The sequence below is a fragment of the Jaculus jaculus genome, chromosome 8 (genome assembly GCF_020740685.1).
Source record: "Jaculus jaculus isolate mJacJac1 chromosome 8, mJacJac1.mat.Y.cur, whole genome shotgun sequence".
In the NCBI taxonomy this organism is placed as follows: domain Eukaryota; kingdom Metazoa; phylum Chordata; class Mammalia; order Rodentia; family Dipodidae; genus Jaculus; species Jaculus jaculus.
This window is the reverse complement of record NC_059109.1, coordinates 27,916,693-27,935,860: the sequence shown is the minus strand read 5'-3', so window position 1 is coordinate 27,935,860 and position 19,168 is coordinate 27,916,693. Positions and strand designations below refer to the sequence as shown.

Below are 19,168 nucleotides of genomic sequence, written 5' to 3'. Positions count from 1 at the left end.
GTATTTTAAAACTCAATTTGCTAACGCAAGAACCATCTTCCCTTGTTTAACTCCAGGAGTTATTAATGCTGGGTTTAGCTGGCACAACAGTTTCTTAGGATTAATTAAGACACTTCTCCCACAGACAGTTTCAGAGGGGTTACCTCACAATCTCTTAACTATCACTTAAAGTTAATTGAGTTGTAAACATCATTGAACAACTGAACGTATCTATTACCAAAGGGAGACAATACAGCTGATTAATCAATACAGCTATGTTGAACTGACAACTAATATGGAAGTTCTAAGGCCTCTTCTAGTTCGTAGCATGAGGCTTAATTAAAGCAACTTCCTCCTTCTCTCCTGCTTCCTTATCATCATGGACAGTCACAACAGCTCAAATTGTCAGCAAAAGCCGTAACTTACTTGTCAGGGTACAGTGGCATTAAGGGGCACTCTTTCTTATTCATCTTTTTAAACTCAAGAATATTCTCCATGTATATGAATGGCTTAGACAATGTGACAGTTGACGTAGTCACCCATACACATACTGCTTCTATAACTGCCTCTGAAGAGGCTATGATCTACCCTTCCTGGAATAAACCTGTTAAAAAAATACCTTACTTTTTCCCTTGACATAAGCTTCCTTGGCAAAAAGTTGAAGTCAATAAATGGCTACCCAAAATTGAGAGTCCCACCCCAAATCACAGGTGGAAAAATTACACCCGTTTCATAAAACTTTCAAGTCCCTATACTCTACTACGCAGGTGGGCTCACTACTGAACACAAGACTGGGGAGGTGGTTCACATTTCTGTCAGTTTCAACTTCATCTTCGTCAATTATTCCGTCCTCAATCTCCTGTAGCCTCCTCCGGGCAACTTCTCACTGCGCCTCTCCGGTTGTCTGACCCGTTTCTTCACAAACAGCATCTAACATCCCAGGTACAGAAAGGCCACTAGGGCATGCATTCACGCCATGACTTTCTCCAGTCTGCTGTGTACAGAGAGCCCATTCTGCAGCACACAGCTCTGCTTCAGTGAGTCGCTTCTTCCTTCTTGGACACTCGCCGTCGTCAGCCTCCCGCTTGGGTTTCTTTCTGCAGTGAATGGCAGCGCGTCCGCGCGCCGCTTTCCCGCCAGGGCCGCCCGTCGCGCCGCGGAGTCCCGGCCGCTGGCCCAGCTCGGTTCCCGGCGGGAAGGCCCGACCCGGCAGGCCGGGCGGCTGCAGGAAGTCCGGGCTACCGCTCAAGGGGGGGCCGCTGAGCGGTCGCGACCCCAGCCACAGCCACGGCCCCACAACCACGAGCCCGCCTCCTCTCCTCTCCTCTCTCTCCGGCCGCTCAGTTCCCACGTCCCATGATAATTCTTAAATTAGAATTTATTTGGGAGTTTTTATAAATATAAATGGCATTTAGTTATTTAAATTAGAACGTTAAGGAAAGATAATACTGAATTTAACTATAATAGCAAAATACGAGAAACAACTATGAAATGAGGCACCCTTATGCTGCAATGTAGCAAAAATAGCAACACCTACATTTTATTGTAGATTGTATGCCTGCCATTTTATCAATTCTATTGCATTTAAGTTTGAAAAATTCTATGAGATAATTCAGTTCCACTTATACTGACTGAAAGGTAAAATTTAGGCATTTGAATAACATGTAAACGGTTAAAATTCTATAGAGCCATAGAGATAGATGTTCTTGGACTAATTCTGTCTCAACATTTCTGACCTCATATATGCAGTACTCCTAATGCTATTCACTTCACGTTGCAAGCAGGGAAGGTCTGCTTATTCAGCTCATGTAGCTGATGAAGTAATTTAAGACTACAGTATTTTTACATGACTAACATATATACACAATGCTTTGGGATCAAAAATAGTCTAAAAACTGAGTGTGATGGCACATGCCTTTAATCCCAGCACTCAGGAGCCAGAGGTTGGAGGATTGCCATGAGTCCGAGGCCACCCTGAGACAACATAGTGAATTCCAGGTCAGCCTGTGCTAGAACGAAACCCTACCGCGGAAAAAAAAAAAAAAATAGTCTAAAAATATACATTTAGAAAATTTATGTTGGTTATGCGCTCTATAATTATTGGGACAGGATATAGTATGATTGTTTTAACTGCCCAATTCTACTTTCTTCCAACTTCATTCTGCAGGTGACATTTCCATTGCTGTAGCCACTTCAGTTATTCCTTTGGGCTTCATTTTTAAATCATTACTATCAAAAACTAAGTTAGGATCATTTTGTGAGAAACTGATCTTTGCACCTAATTATATGCACTCAATTTTAGCTTGACAAAAATCACATTCTTCTACTTGAACTGCTCTGCTTAGAGTAACTGAAGTATTACTTGTATAAATGAAGGTAAACCTTTTCTGGAGATGAGAGGAGAGAGACCAGAAACAATGAAGTCATATTGGTATTTCTGTTTCTCTCAATGGGGTATAGCATAAGAGAACATGAAAATAATGCATTCAATGTTCTTGTAGTAGTAACAAAACCAGGCAGCACAAGAACTCACAAAATTTATGACAATTTCTTTGTGGTTTCACCTAGGTGCTAACTAATGTGCATGGAGTGGTTCAGCCTGCCAGTGAATCAGCTATCAATTCTTGTCTTGTAGATATATTTTGGTTGCCTTTGGTTCTTGCTGCTCACCCACCCACCCACCCAATGATTAATTGCAGATCTCACACCTCCTAACCCACAACTCCATGGCAATCCTACTAAGAAGGACCTTCAGTGGTGTGAGGCCAGGGAAGAGGGAAATGATATATCAGTACAACGTTTCTACTTAGGGAAAAAATAAATTAAAAAATAAAATAAAATAAATAAATCCCAAAAAAATAGATAAAGGGCGAAATGACTAAGCATAAATGAACAGATCTTTAGTGACTAGAAGTAAATATTGAGTCTATCACATGCACCATTACACAGGGAAAGGGAATGGTATTTTGGAAGTAAGTTAATTCAACAATAATTGTCTAAAACTTCAAAATATGCTATAAACTTACCTTAAAAATGAAAGAACTTTGGATATCCCAAAGAAGGAATTTAAAGCAAAGAATTTCTACTCAGATTACATCAAGTATGTAAAACATGAAAAAAAATTAAATCAGCTATAATAAAAGATATACCCAGTTGAAATAATAATGTAATTAGTAAAAGGCTATGAAAATCAATAATAGCTAAGAATAACATATCAAAACAATGACTCTTATCTATATACTGAAGTAGTAACAATAAATTAAACCCAAAGTAAGTAAAATTAAGACAATAATAAATACACAGAATTGAAGCAATAGGGAACATTTACATGCAAATCACAGTTACCCAAACTTGAAAATGATTGAAAAATTACTCATATGACTTTGCCAATGTAATTGAATTTTACCACAAATCTTCCTAAATAGATGCCATACCTTTTGATTTTACTAGTGAATGAAATTTGTCATGTTTACCAGATAAACAACTCAGAACATCAATTTCAAAATCAAAATCTATTTTAACAATTGTTCTTTAATTTGAAAATTATGATTAGAAAAGGAATAATAACCCCTATGAATAGAGATAACCCAACAAAATTTTCACATCTAATCCAGCATCATATAAAACTATAATTTAAGGTTTCCAATAACAATAATTCCTGAAAATTGTGCCAAATTTGTCTAATCAGGTAATCTGAAACACACGACTTAAATAGATATAAAAACATCATCCAAAAAAATGTTGGCCAATGTTAAGAAAAACTTTGAAGAAGTAGAAGTGTAAAAAATATTCTTTATTTGACTTGGCTCTGTAAAAATTACAGTTAATATGCTTTTGGAATGGTGATGTATCTTAACACAGAAAAATGAAAAAAAAAAAAACCTCCATTTTTGATCAAATTTTATGTTGAAAACAGGAGAAGCAAAATTATAATGGCAATTTGAGCATTAACACATAAAATATTTTTATGCTCAAATAACAGTTTTATGGAGCAAATCATAAACAATTTAGAATTGAAATTAAATTTCCAATTGATTAGATTAAGTAATTTATTAGAATAAGCAAATGCAGTTAATAGTATCTCAGCATATAAAGTCCTATGAAGATTAATCATGCTTTATTATGTTTTAGTATTTTATGCATTCATTTGAGAAAGAGGCAGAAAGAAAGAGAGAGAGAGAATGTGTGTGTGTTCACAAGGGCCTCTAGCTAGTGCAGACAAACTCCATATGCATGTGCCACCTTGTGCATATGTGGCTTATGTGGGTACTGGTGAGTCGAACGTGAGTCCTTGGGCTTCATTGGCAAGCACCTTAACCACTAAGCTATCATCTCAGACAGTTAGCTATGTTTTATATGTAAAATTAAACTACTAGAAAATAGATAGAAAAATGTGTGAAATGTAGCATAAAAATTTTAATAGAAATCTACAAATGTGATGAAATACATTCAATCCTATCTTGAATTGGCAAATTTTTAATTACTGGAGTTATATATCACACTAAATGATTTCCAAAATAAATATTGGGGCAGGAGAGATCGTTCAGGAATTAAAGACATTTTACATCAAAAGTGTGATAGCCTAGAAGCAATTCTCAAATACTCACATAAAACCAGATGAACAAAATGATGCATGCATCTGGAGTTCATTCTGGTACACTTTTTCTCTTACTTGCACTATATGTCTCCTTGCAAATAAATAAATATTTAAAAAACTTGAATGTGGCTATATGATTAGTGTATAATTTCAAAACATTTTTTATGAAACATTTACAAGAAATATTTTAGATTCAGTGACAAGCTAATTCTAACATTCATATGTGAAACACAATGGATTTAGTATGAACTGAACAATATGATGAAAAGCAATGCTGGGGAATTCATTGTATATAACCTTAAAGTGAAACACAAATCCACACTAATCCAGAGTCTGTAAAATAGATCAGTGTGAAACAGCAGAGATTAGATACGTAGACACATGGATGCTTGAATTTTTACAAGGATGCTTATAAGATCCACCAGTAAAAAAGAAGGACTCCACACAATACTGGGATAACTGGGTCTTCATACAGGCAAACAAGGAACCTCTCAAACTACAGACTAGGTCACCCAGCTAAGCAGAACTTCGAATGTTTTTCCTCTGGATGACACATAGGAACAAGTACACTTCACTTTGTGATATAAATGTCTCCTAAAGAAGAACTATCCATAAAATGAACAAATCAATTAATAGGAAAAAGTAGCCTTTATTGAAATTTAAGAGACTACTATTCAATAAGTTCAAAAAGTAAAGGTAAAAAGAAGTCATAAAGAATAACTCGTACCACACTTAAGTCACAAATGACTTCTCTCTAGCCTGTCTACCAATAAGTAATCAAATTAAAATGCAATAATAGCAAAGCAGGTGAGCCACCTGGATTCTTAGTCTTGTAATAGAGTGAAGTAGAATTTGAACTTGTACAAGTACACTCTGATATTTGACTTATCCCTGAATAAACCAAAGAATGTAATACACTGGTTCATGATGAAAGGCACCAGGGTAAAATACTCCACAGTGTAGTCGGATATCTGCCATTTCTTTGATCAGTAGAGATGAAACTAACTATTTTATGACTGCACTTTTGATTAAAATGAAAGTATATTCATAGTCAAAATAATTGTTATGTTTATTGAAGAACAATAAAGGATATCACAACTGGCATGTGCATGTAATCGCAGTATGTTTTATGTGTTTAATAGCACTAGCTAAATTGCATTCTTGATTCAGTGTTTAAGTGAAAAATCAATTTGAGCTTCCATTACTCAATATATGCATAATAAAACTTCATTAGCACCATGATATTTCATAATTACCAGTAATTTTGCTTTATTAAGTACATAATATGTACAAAATTGTTGGGAGGCACATAAAGTATGTTGGGACAATTTGTCATTGGGTGGAGAGCACATGGAATCATTATTCCACCAATAACTTGACAGAGATTCCTCACAAGGGAAGAGTAGCAGAAGTACGGAGAAGGCTTTACATCTTCTTCTGTGTAAAGTAGACGACTAAGAGAACTTATTTTTCTCAGGAGTGGGAGACAGAGCCTAGGTTTAGTGCCATGTTACTGTGATATATATGTGACACTGTTACACGTTGCTCAAAATCAATGTTAGTAATAAATATGGTGATGAAAAAAAAAGGAAGAAAAATCCTACAAATGAAGTTTAATGTTGTACAACATGTTATAATCAAGAGTAAAAAGTACATGAGTTGCTTGAATCAATGCCTAAGCATATCATATTTATATTTGAATTGTTCGATGAATTTCCATAAACATTCACTATTGATCAGCATTCCAGTTTTCCTAAATTTTGAATTTACTGTTTATTATCATGCAGTGGGCTTATCAGGTTCTATAACTAACAATATTCATTTATTTTTGCTTATGAAAGGACTAGCATAATTATCTACATGTCACAACTAGTGCTGGATTGACAGATTAATTTCCCAATGTCCATCTGAACTGACCTTCATGATAGGATTAAAATTTATCTATTAAAATGATGAAAGTGATATTTGATTTAGCACCAGCAAGCTTTCCTTCCCATGGACAAAATTCTATTCTCCATAAATCTTGCCCCATGGTTGGGATTAGGCAAATGGTAAATCTATACTGGAAGATATTCTGCTACCTTTGATTTAAAGTAACAAATCAAATGTCTGATGCTGTAGCTTTTCGCTAGTAAGAATGGACCTCTTTTCTATCCAACACCTTACTTAAGATTGCCACATTTTAAAATCAGATTTCTCTCCAATGACATTTTACACTGACCTCTCATTCCCAACATGTGTGGCATATAAGCCTTCCTGAATTTTGAAATTGAAATTGCAAATTGTAGCTGCAAGTTAGTCTTGAATGGAAACCAAATGGTTTTACTTTTTGTAACCGCTTATTCTTGCAACAGATTTATATTTGGAAAGAAATGTCAGTAAACGTCCATATGTGATAGAAAAATTTATTAATTTAATATTTCCTTGAATTGGTCAAGATATTTTAATTTATGATAATAAATCTTGTGAAAATTTAATATAACACCAAATCAATCATTTTAATGAATTATTAATTTTATTTAACTATTTCAAATGTGGGATTATAATGAAGAATGTGTTTCCATACAATGTTAACAAAATATTTTAATTCTTAATATTATTATTACAATGTCTAAAATTACAATTTGACCTCAACTAACTATTACCATTAATACCTTATACACTTTTCAGTGGTAATAGTGTGTTTCATTATTTTTTGGAATCTTGATAACAAAATCATATTAGACATAGCTTATTAAACATAGCTCTTCTGACATGATACCGGTATTATATTAAAACATATAACTTCTCATCTTCTTCTTCTGGAACAAAATTCAACAGCAATATAAATTTGACTTTGAGGCTATTTGCAATAAAAAAGTCATAAACCATGAAAATAGAAGGTTTCTGAGCTTTCAACATGACTCATTTAAATATAATCTCTTTATACATATCCAGCCTCATAAATCAGGCAACATATATTATTATACACAGCAAACCATCTCTATCTCTTTTTCTATCTATCTATCTCTATCACTATCTGCCTATATCTCAGTGTGAAAGATTTTGTGGAAATCAACAATAAAAATAGAAAATTAAGTAAACAGAAATGAATAATTTATAAATTAAAAAAAAATCTTCTACATAATTTTGTCTAAGACCTCAATTTGGTCTATTATCCTACTTTGTTCTGAATAATACTGACACAGATTAGGAGTAAGGCATCCCCACCCAAATGTAGAAGCTAGGGGTATCTTTAGCCTGAAGGTCATTCCACTTTACTAGGGGTCAGGGGTGTCAAAATATTTTGTCTTTTCTTATTTCTTCTCTTTCCTTAGGAGAGATAACCATCCACGTCTGACAAGGCCCATTCTGAAGGTAAGATGCATGGAAAGATTGACATTTCCTTCCCTGACCTTAGATACCTGACTTTAGGCCTGGGCCAACTATCTCAGTCACTACTCTCCTGCATGACCCAACCTGGAGGGGTGGGCATCCTCATTTTCTGGGAATAGTCTCTTGCCTTCTTCTTGGGCAAGAGCTCTTTGATCATTTATTTTTTTCTAGATTCTCTCTCTTCTATGATATTTCTTTAGATATAGTCCCATTCTCTCCTATGATATAATCTTTCTAAATCTTATCCTATGATCTATGATAATCATTCATTAAGTTCATTATACAATAGCCCATAGGCTATTGACTCAGCAGAGCTCTATGTGAATGTGACTTTCTGGAACTTCATTTCCTGAGTCATTGTCCACCCAAGAGCTTAGCGTGGCTCTGATGCTTTCAAAGGCATCCTATATTCCCATATCAATACCAATTGTAATGGAATGTTAAAAAAATGATTAATTTGAAGTATCAATTGCTCCCATTTATCAAATTACTGTTAATCCTGGCTTATTTATGCAAGTTTCATTATTCACAGTTTAATTAAACTAATATTAATTTGGTAAATTGTCAATCAGTTGCTTTTCTTTTGTTTGGATAAAATACCCACCCAGGATCAACTTAGGGATGGGAAGAATTATTTCATTATGTTATTTCATCATGGTAGAAAATGCATGGCAGGCTGCAGTAGGAAAGCTTATGGGTCATACTGTGACATCAGCAGGAGGAAACAAGAGGGAGATAGAGCAAGTGAGAGAATAAAGAGAGAATAGCAAGTAGGGTTAGACTACAACATCTCTAGAGTTGCTCTCAGTAGAACACTTCCTCCAGCAAAGCTACATGGTTTAAAGCTAAATTTTCCCAAATCTTTCAAACTTTCTGAAACCTAGCATTCAAACAAGCATTTCTATGAGGAGTATTACATTCAAACTACCACTGAACCCACCCCATATACTCATGGCCGTGCCAAGAAGCAAAGTGAATTCAGTCCAATTTTAAAATCCCCAGTTTTTACCCATTCCAACACTGTCCAAAATCTAAAGTCTTATCGATATTCAAACAAATCTTTTTTCCTGTAAGCCCCATAAAAATCCAAACACAAGTTATATATATAAACAATGACACAAAATAAACATTCAATTCCCAAAGAAATGAGGAATAGAGGCTTACCAGGCAAATACAGGTAAATAGAGGCAACAAGAAAGTAACAAAATTTGGTGAAGATGCCTGTCCAGTTCTGGGACTTGTAATAAAACTGGTATTCAAAAAAATTGGGTAGCTTCTCCTCTTCAGTTTTGTTGCCTATAGTCTCTCTTATGAACCACAACTGCCTTGAGCTTGCTGCTTATTGGCAGATTTACCAAAATCCTGGCAACTCTAATATCCTTAGGACTCCATTCGAATTTATGGTTCACTTTTCTAGCTTCACATGGTAGCCTCACAGGCATTTCTTGCAGGGATTCCAGCTCTGCTTCAGATTACTTACACTCAGCAGCTCTCTGGAAATGCTGGGAAATATTCCATGATCTCTTCAATCTTGTTCCTTTATTCTTCCAAAATCAGTACCATTTAGGCAGCACTGTCAAATTCCATTCCAAAGTGGGGATAAATCTTGTCACCCAGGGGCTATACTATCAAAATTTCTCCGTGGAGAACTTAGGAAACATAGCACTTAGTATTTTTCCTCAAATCCCTTTCCTTTAAAATATTTCACATTCTTACTGCATGGAGACTTCAGTGGTTTGGGTTTTGCCATCAGGGCATCCTTTCTATTGCCCCAGTGCAGCACAGTTATCTCATATTTAATGGAGGTAATCTGTAAACCATTCATATCCCAAAAGACTGAAAGTTCTATGCCCATAACTTTGAATTTGCCCACAGGTCTTTCTGTGCCAAACTTTGTATTTTTCCTATCTTTCAGCTTACGGACTTTCATTATCATAGCAGATAAGAGAATCATAGCAGATAAGAGAAGCCATGCCACAGATACAATGTCATTGTTGTCTGAATGTTCTCTGGCAAACATGTTTGTCTATTACTTTGAAATTCTCAGGAGTTCTCAGGAAATGGACAGAATGCAGTCAGTTTCTTTGCTAGAAGACCACATGAATGGCCTCAAGCCCAGGTTCCAATAAAGTTAGATTTATTTTTTAACCTCTGAACTGTCTTTGGCCACATCTCCACTGCTTACATTTCTCTTGGCCTTCTGATCTTCCAAACTACCACAAGAGTAGTTCATCAAGCACTGATTACAGTGTTCTAAGGATTCTCTAGTTCAAAGTTCCAATTCCTCCTACATCAGGTCTAAAAGATCAAGAACCACATTGTCATACTTATTGTCCTAATGATCCCACTTTTCAGTATCAATTTCAGCATTACCTGCTCTTCATTGTTGGGACCAAATGTCTGATCAGAAACAACATAGGGAAAGAAAATAATGTATTTCAGTTTATAATAAGAGAGCATAAAATTTGTCATGGTGGGTAGTGGTTTGATTCAGGTATCCCCCATAAACTTCGATGTTCTGAATGCTAGGTTCCCAGTTGATGGATATTTGGGAATTAATCCCTCCTGGAGGGTGTGTATTATTGAGGGTAGGCTTATTGGTGTTATAGCCAGCTTCCCCATAACAGTGTTTGGCACACTCTCCTGTTGCTATTGTCCACCTTATGTTGGCCAGGGGTTTATGTCCACCCTCTGCTCATGCCATCATTTTCCCCTGCCATCATGCAGCTTCTCCTTGAGCCTTTAAGCCAAGATAAACCTCTTTTTCCCAGAAGCTGCTCTCTGCTGGGTGATTTCTATCAGCAATGTGATCCTGACTGCAATAGTGGGGAAGGCATATCAGGCTGAGGATGAAAGACTGAGTTACACTGTCACATAAGCAAGGAGGAAGGAGAGCAAGTGAGCTCATGCGCGGGTGCACGTGCGCAAGAGAGAATAGCAATTAAGGTAGGACTAAAATACCTCATACATACATAACATAACATACTTCCCTAGTAAGGCTCTGACTACTAGACACTCCATCATAACCTTCTCAGTTAACACCACTGAGAAACAAGTGTTTAGACACATGATTCTGTGTTGAGGAGTATTGCATTCAAACCACCATAGTCACACTTTAAATTCTGCTATGGACATTTCTAGTGTGTGAACTATATTTAACACAAACTTCTTTTAGCATAAAGATAATGTAGCAATTTAGTCATCATTGCATGTTTCTTTTCCCCTAGATCGTATCCAGATGCAAAACATACCCATGGCTATTATTTAAGGACAGCTTGTGGGATTCTGAACATCCTGACATCTTCAACTATCTAAGTCTTTATTTCAGATGGTATTTTGGGAAGGATGTTGATAATTCTGCCCTGTCAGCACACAGCTACCTGAATATCATCAACCTGGCTGCTGAATCCAGAGGACATGTTGGCTGTGTCTATATGTTCTGTGACAGGGAAATTGAAAGTGTGGATTTTTATTATAGACTATACAGTTGTCCACATACTCTTGCAAAAAAAACATGTATGTTACTGGGATAAATAGACTGCAAATTTTAGGGACTATGACCTTCTATTTTTATAACAGGGTTTAAATGACAAGCAAAATTCACACATTTTTGTCATCCAAAATAAGTTTCATGCTTCAATTTCTATGCACAGTTCAGTTATGACAAGACATCTAAGGAGAAGAAAAGTCAAAATATTTATTTCCTGAACTTTGCATAAAAGCCTACACATACAGTGTCAATTTACAGTTATATATGTATTTTATTGTGTAGTGACTTGCAATTTATAATCCCAGAGTGATTAATGATGCCCCCACAAAACCAGCACGGTTCTGAGTGCAGCAATCTTTTGACAAACAGGATGGAAGAGGATAGAGGAAGAAGACAACATAACAGAGAATGGAATTCCTTGAATGAGGCAGGTCCTTAGGGGGTCAGGGATGAGGGAAAGAGAGCAAAAGCACAATAACAGGATGGGAATGTAAGTAAATTACTATAAGTTTATATATTAATGTTTTCATTTTTAAAAGTCTCATGACCTAGAGAAGTAGAAGAAAAGTATCACTTATTGCAAATTTACTAATAATAACTTTAACATTAAAGAGTGTTAGAAATAATTTTATCGGACATTTAGAAGATAGACCATATTGAAATAGATTCACTCTTCAGGAAAATACTAGCAAAACATGTATAATGAATGCATGTAGTTCAACACAATTTCTACATATTGTATATTGCTTAATATAGGGTAATTACAACTTTCCCTTTGTGATGAAGTGACCAAATTACAATTATTTTCTTCACAATAAATTTTAAGATAATTTTAGTAGAGCTATTTTCTTAGTGTCTGACTATTAATAATAATCAGTTTACCAGTCAAGGTTTCATTTTGATTTTTATTTATTTGTTAAGTAGTCATTGGGAAATTTTCATACATATGCCTCAGCCTTTGCTTTGATCATGTCATTACTCTCTTTATACTCCTTCAGCTTTCTGTTACCCTTCCCCTTAAAATCTAGATTTCCATTTCTAGTCATTTATTTTCAAATAGCATAATTTCATGTTTTTTATTCCTTTTTCAGAATTCATCTTCATTGTATATAAATATTCTTTTAAAATATGTTCTTCCATTGGTGGGCACTGATTCATAAGATGTCTGTTGTGAATACCACAACAGCAAACTTGGATGGGTATAATGGTTTAGATTCCTTCAGGTACATACTCAGGAGTGACATTTTGGTGTTGCAGGCAGCTTCATGTTCCTGTCAGAAAGCACCCAACCAAGATCAGCTTTTGGGAAGAAAGAGTTCATTTTGGCTTACAGACTCAATGGGAAACTCTATGAAGGCAGAAAAAACCATGGTATAAACAGAGGATGACCATGAACTCCCAGCCAACATCAGGTGGACAACAGCAACAGGAAAGTGTGTCAAACACAGGCAAGGGGAAGCTGGCTATAACACCTCATAAGCTTGCCCTGAATAAGACATCACCTCCAATAGGATCCAGTTCCAAAATTGCCTCCAGCTGGGGAACAAGCATTCAAAACACATAAGTATATGGAGGACACCTGAATCAAACCACTACAGCTGGTAATTCTAATTTCAGGGTTTTCTTTGAGAAGAAATAGTATTTCAGGATATAAAATTTCAATTCTTCTTATAGGACACATGGCAATATTTAATTAACTAAATTAAGAAAGTTAAAACTACTAAAATTATCCATAAAAGTATATATATATATATATATATATATATATATATATATATATATAAAATCTCTAAAACTGAAAACTTACAATAAAAAATATCCCAATCCAATTCAAACTTACTAAAATAAAATTAATTATTCTTTAGTATATGCATTTTTACCTGAAAACTGTTCAGCACATTCGTAAATGAAACTAGTTGTAGTAATTATCTTGTAGTATCCATGGAAACAGGTATGTAGTTGACATTAGACAATTATTTCTGAACAATTGCTGCCTATAATTTTTTTTAAATGAGTGGATTATGATCATAGGGTTTTTTTTCCTAGATTCTTCAGCAATTGTTTACCTGCATGTGTCATCACAAGTGGCATCCTTTTATTCTATGATAATGAAAAGTATCAAAATTTTTATAGTGATACATGATAATGTATTCAAATTTAAGTGAGTTAATTTTGATATACAACATATCTTTCCATTTCAGAGCCGTTATTATCATGATCTTTCTGATTTGATGATACTATTAATATATGTTAATATGTACTGGGAAAATGACCGTAGAAATTTACAGAGTGACATGTTTCCATATGTTCTGCTTTGTTATTCTTACACCTTAAAGAGAAGTAATTCAAAAGGATAAATGGATCCCAAAATTTCCAAAGCTTAGACAGCCACATATTCTACTCTTTCCCATAGTGTTATATTACATTTTCCAAATCCTACTTGCATATATATACATGAATTTCATTTATTTATTGAAAGAGAGAAAAAGAGAGAGACAGAAAATGGGCACACCAGGGTCTCTAGCCACTGTAAACCAACGCCAGACACAGGCACCCCCTTGTGCATTTGGCTTACATGTGTCCTGGAGAATCAAATTGGGATCCTTTGGCTTTGCAGGCAAACATTTTAACCACTAATCCATCTTTCTAGCCCGTGCACATGTTTTTGTTGTTTCATTGCATCACATACCATATCCTTGCTTAGCATATATTTTTCTATACATATTTAATTATTTTATCATAGACTTAAAGATTGACTAATCTTAGGAAACTCTAGGACAGGTCAGTTAGACAAATGCTGTTGAAAATTAGTTCCATACAAAATGGTAATATACTTGTACTCCACTATGTAATTGAACTCTTTATTTAGTCTATACATAGTCTTTACTTTTCAAATTCTTTATATTTATATGTCTTCTTCATTAGTGAAATATTTTCTTCATCTATTAACCAATGAGCAATATTCAATACAATGAAAATATAACTAAATTCAAGTGCACTTAAAGAGGTACGTAAAGTCAAAAACCCAATTAATAATAGAAGGCCCAATCATCATATATATATATATATATATATATATATATATATATATATATAATTTAAGTTTTATACTGTATATATTTCCCTTAAAATTCATGTTGAGGTCTAAAATCCCAGTTTTCTAGACAGTAACTTTATTGTGTGGTGAAAGAGTACTTAGAGAAGTAATCAAGGTTAAATAACATCATTGAGATAGAATTTTACCATATTTAATAGATATTCCTTTAAGAAGATGAAATTCAGGCATAGATATGTACAGAGAAAAAAATTGTATTACAAAGATTCAAGGAGTTGTCTACACTTCACAAACCCTGGAGAGATCTCAGAACAAACCAGTACTACCCATATCTTTATCTTGGAATTTCAGCACCCAAAAAATTTGGAAAAATTCCATTTCTCTTATAGATGTCAACTAACCCTTAGTGATTATTTTATGACAACTCTTACAAATTAATAATGGTGTGCATTCACAATGTCATTGGCAATTATACATGTGTGCATATTTACTTGGATTTTAAAATGATTTATAATTAAAATGGCATCATAGGCATGCTTCATGTAAAAAATGATGTCTAGGTATTTGGACACTATTTACCTATCATTTAATGACATCATTTATAACTATGTTTCAAATAAATTTGCAGAAATATGCTAATAATAAAACAAGCCTATGGAGTTTAAGTAAAACCACTGAGATTTTATAGGCTACATTAAATATGAATGCATACAAATTAATATTCTGATATGTGTTAGGTATTTTATGGTCAAGAATTGTTTAAACCTCTTTGAACAGGATAAAATGTATGCTTTAAATGTTCCCCAATAAATTGCTTTTATAATTTCTTTCATGCTAATCATCATTGCCTTCTATTTTTCTCTAATCTACCCTAACTTTAATTACCTCATATGCCTCAGGATGAGTGACTTGCAACTTTTATCACTAATGCCAATACAGGTAAATGAGAATTTGATCATAGCTCTGGAGATATATCTTCAGTGAATAAAGGATTAACTTCTGAAATAGCCATGATATTTGAGTCTAAATTTATTCTTTGAAGTTGGCTTACGTGAATTTTAAAGATTCAGTATGTTGAGAATCTAGCTTATCTTCTATCAACTCACATGTTAAGCATCCGTGCAGCCCCACATAAGTTTCCTCCTGGTATCCTTGTTCAAATTTCTCTCTTCATTCTCTCCATTAAGCTCATCACAGGCTATTTGCTATCTGTCCCTGTGACCACTATTCATGACTTCATAAAAGATATATTGAAATCTCTAAAGAACATTTCTCTTAAGAGCACTTATCTTTCCCTCTTCAGTTCAGCCTGGAAACTTTAGTACTTAAGGAGCTCAACCACGTTACCTTCACTCGCTGTGTTCAGATGGGTATTGCAGGTTAGCATAAGGTTTGGAATTTCCTTAAATGGCTAAACATGTTTATATTATTCTGCTCAGACACTAAGTAGATATGAATACATGATTTTTCAATGTTCAAAAAAAATCAAAATAGCTTGAGGTTGGTAATACTTCATGAACTGAGTTTATTTTTTTCGGTTTTAATGAAAATCCAGAATTCTAATAAAATAGCTTACCTGTAAGTGGTCGGTGACAGATTGATTCATAAACTTGCTTACTGAATTTTTCTCTTTTATTAATGCAACTATCATTATTCTTACATGGTCTAAAATAATGGACATCGAGTTCTTGACAGTATTTTCCAGAAAATGGATGCTGACAACGGCAAGTGTAACTCTTATTCCAAATGTCACTGAGGCATTTACCATGCCCAGAGCAAAATTCTTCACTTGGAGACTCCTGACAGAGTTGTTGTTTCACGGTCACATTGAGTCGAAGACCCAGTTGACAAAGTGATGGGCCACTTGCCATCACTGTGATAAAATAATGTGTACCAACACTTAGCCACAGAGGATTAACATTGTAATTGCCTTTTAGGTTACAACTAAAAAGTAACTGATCTTCATCAGAAGTGGCATTTTTCAGACAGTCAATGAAAGATGCTTCAGAAACATTCATCAGGTTCATCTCTGGAAAGTGAAGAGATGGCTCAGCAGAGATTACAAGGATGTCTCCTAATTGAATCTGCAAAGGGCAAATCTGACGGAAAACTTGACCTCCTGTAACATTCATTTTTGTGTTGACACCCTTTGTCCAGCAATCGCCATAGAGGTCCTCGCATATGTTTTCTCCCACTGTCCAGTTGACCGTGTATGAGGATGGTTGTGTATGCCATTCTTGCACCAATTGCCAGTTGCATGCTTTTCCATTTACAAAGTAGCAGTGAATAATCAGCAGGCTCAAAATGATGATTGATTTGAAATGCATTATTTTCCTAATTGTATTTTGTAATCTATCATAAAAATTTCATTAAAATTTCTGCAAACTTGCCTTGGGTAGAAAGGCCCTGTTTCTATGTAAAGGTCATTGTGAAGAATTCCTAGCAATTGACTTTGTTTGCAGAGTATAAGTTGCTTTGTGAGAGTGGATTTTCATCAGCCAACAGTGCAACTCTTGTTTTAAATATCCTTTGAAATAACAGAAAAGCAGAGTTAGTGAGGTGTTTTTTTTTTTTCTGAATAATATAGAAAATGTTTACCTGGTGTCATAAACCAAACAGAAACCTGTGCTGTAGACAGTTTCATGAGCATCTAAGGATCTTTCTGGGAAACATTATAATGAGATCAAGACATGTTGATCTTGTCCAGCTTGTATAATCACTGGCTTTGAAATTTGTGGTAACATAACATAATTAAAACACAGCTTTCTATAGATTTTTATATGATCCTTCATAGCATTATTAAATTTAACTGAAATAAGAGCCATGATTTTAGCTTAATGAGTGATTTTAATATATAAATCCCATTAAGAATAAGAGTTTACATACAATTTTCATATAATCTAAGCCTTTAGGTACCTGTGGCTGATTAGCATAATCTTTCCAATGGCAATAGCATGAGATTCTCACTTATATAATATATTCATGGAAAATGGCATCACACAAACTTCTAAACATATAATTAGTCATTGTGCAAAAATTTTCCCAGGGATTGCACATATATCTATAAAAAGAGGAAATTAGGGCTGGAGAGATGGCTTAGCGGTTAAGCGCTTGTCTGTGAAGCCTAAGGACCCCGGTTCGAGGCTCGGTTCCCCAGGTCCCACATTAGCCAGATGCACAAGGGGGCGCACATGTCTGGAGTTCGTTTGCAGAGGCTGGAAGCCCTGGCGCGCCCATACTCTCTCTCTCTCCCTCTGTCTTTCTCTCTGTGTCTGTAGCTCTCAAATAAATAAATAAATAATTTTTTAAAAAAGAGGAAATTAAATCCTTATAAATAAACATAATATTGTCTTTCATATATCTCCCTTTGAGAAAGGGCACTATAGCAGATATTTCCAACATGAGACCCATGGGCTACACACATTTCAACATTTCTTTGAATGTGGCCTAAAACATTTATGCATGGCTTCATGATGTGATAGTGCTTAAAGGCTAGGCAGCCCTAAAACATCAATATTATTGGAAGGCATCAATGCTCTCCAAGTTCAAGAGGTATGAGAAAATTTCTGATACTATTGGCCTCTTTATAGAAAATAGCATTATTTATTAAATATTTTTCAAATGCTAACAACACTGGTAGTTGATTAACAATCAAAGTGTAAAGTTTTCTACAAGGCAGCTTCTGTGGAGAGAAGGAATGAGGGTAATGGGAGAAGCATAGTGCTTGATCTCAGCTATGATGAATTATTCTGTGACTCAGCAACATGAGCTCAATTCCTGCAGATATGCTAAGAAGTAAATCTAATTGACAATAATCTTAGGAAAATCTTAAAGAAACTCTATAAATGGAAACATTTGAGGGTGATCTACATGTGAAATGAAATTTCAGACACTAAGACGGCATCAGTGCTCAAGGGAAACAGATAACTGACATGCAGCATAAATCAATTTCCCATTGAATATAGAGATCCTGAAAGTTGTATCAAGAATATTTAAGCTATGCTAGAAAGCAAAGTTCAAACTTAGATGATGAAATAAAATTAGCTGGGTAAATCACTAAAGGAGTATTTCAGGAAAAAAAAAAACATTAAAAATTTTGAGTTACATGTGATACTAAGTGTCTTTAAGGATGAGAATTTATAAGTAAGGAAAGGAAAGAGAATTATAACAAAATATGGAGGCTCCTAAAAAGCTGACTATAGAGTTACCAACAATTGTTCCCTTACTGGGCATGTACCCTAAAACTTTCAAGCCTCAGTCCAGAAAGATTTGCTCAACCATGTTTATAGTGGCTCCTTGTATTAGCTAAGAGCTGCAGTCAACCCAGATGTCCATCACTAGAAGAATGGATAACTAAGATGTGGTATACATACACAATAGAATTCTACACATCAGTAAGACAAAAATTACACAATAAAATTTGAAGAAAAATAGTTGAACCTGGAACAGGTCATTCTCAATGAACAGAAAGATAATTGCCGCATTGTCTCACTCATCTATAGCCCCTAACCTACATCTACCCAAGTTACCAACATACCCAGCAAGCATCTGAAGGACTACACAATAGGGGGGGCAGGCATGGAAGGGAGAGCAAAGGAGGAGGTGGGAAACACAAATATAGACCCAAACGGCAATGCTACCATAAAATTCTACAACCTAAAAGGCAGACCAA

At 34.9% G+C, this 19,168-nt stretch overlaps 1 pseudogene; it reads right to left on the bottom strand.

The window, feature by feature from the left end:
- Positions 1–709: 709 nt before the first annotated feature.
- Positions 710–9,971, bottom strand: LOC101597372 (annotated as a pseudogene).
- Between the last annotated feature and the right edge of the window lie 9,197 nt (positions 9,972–19,168).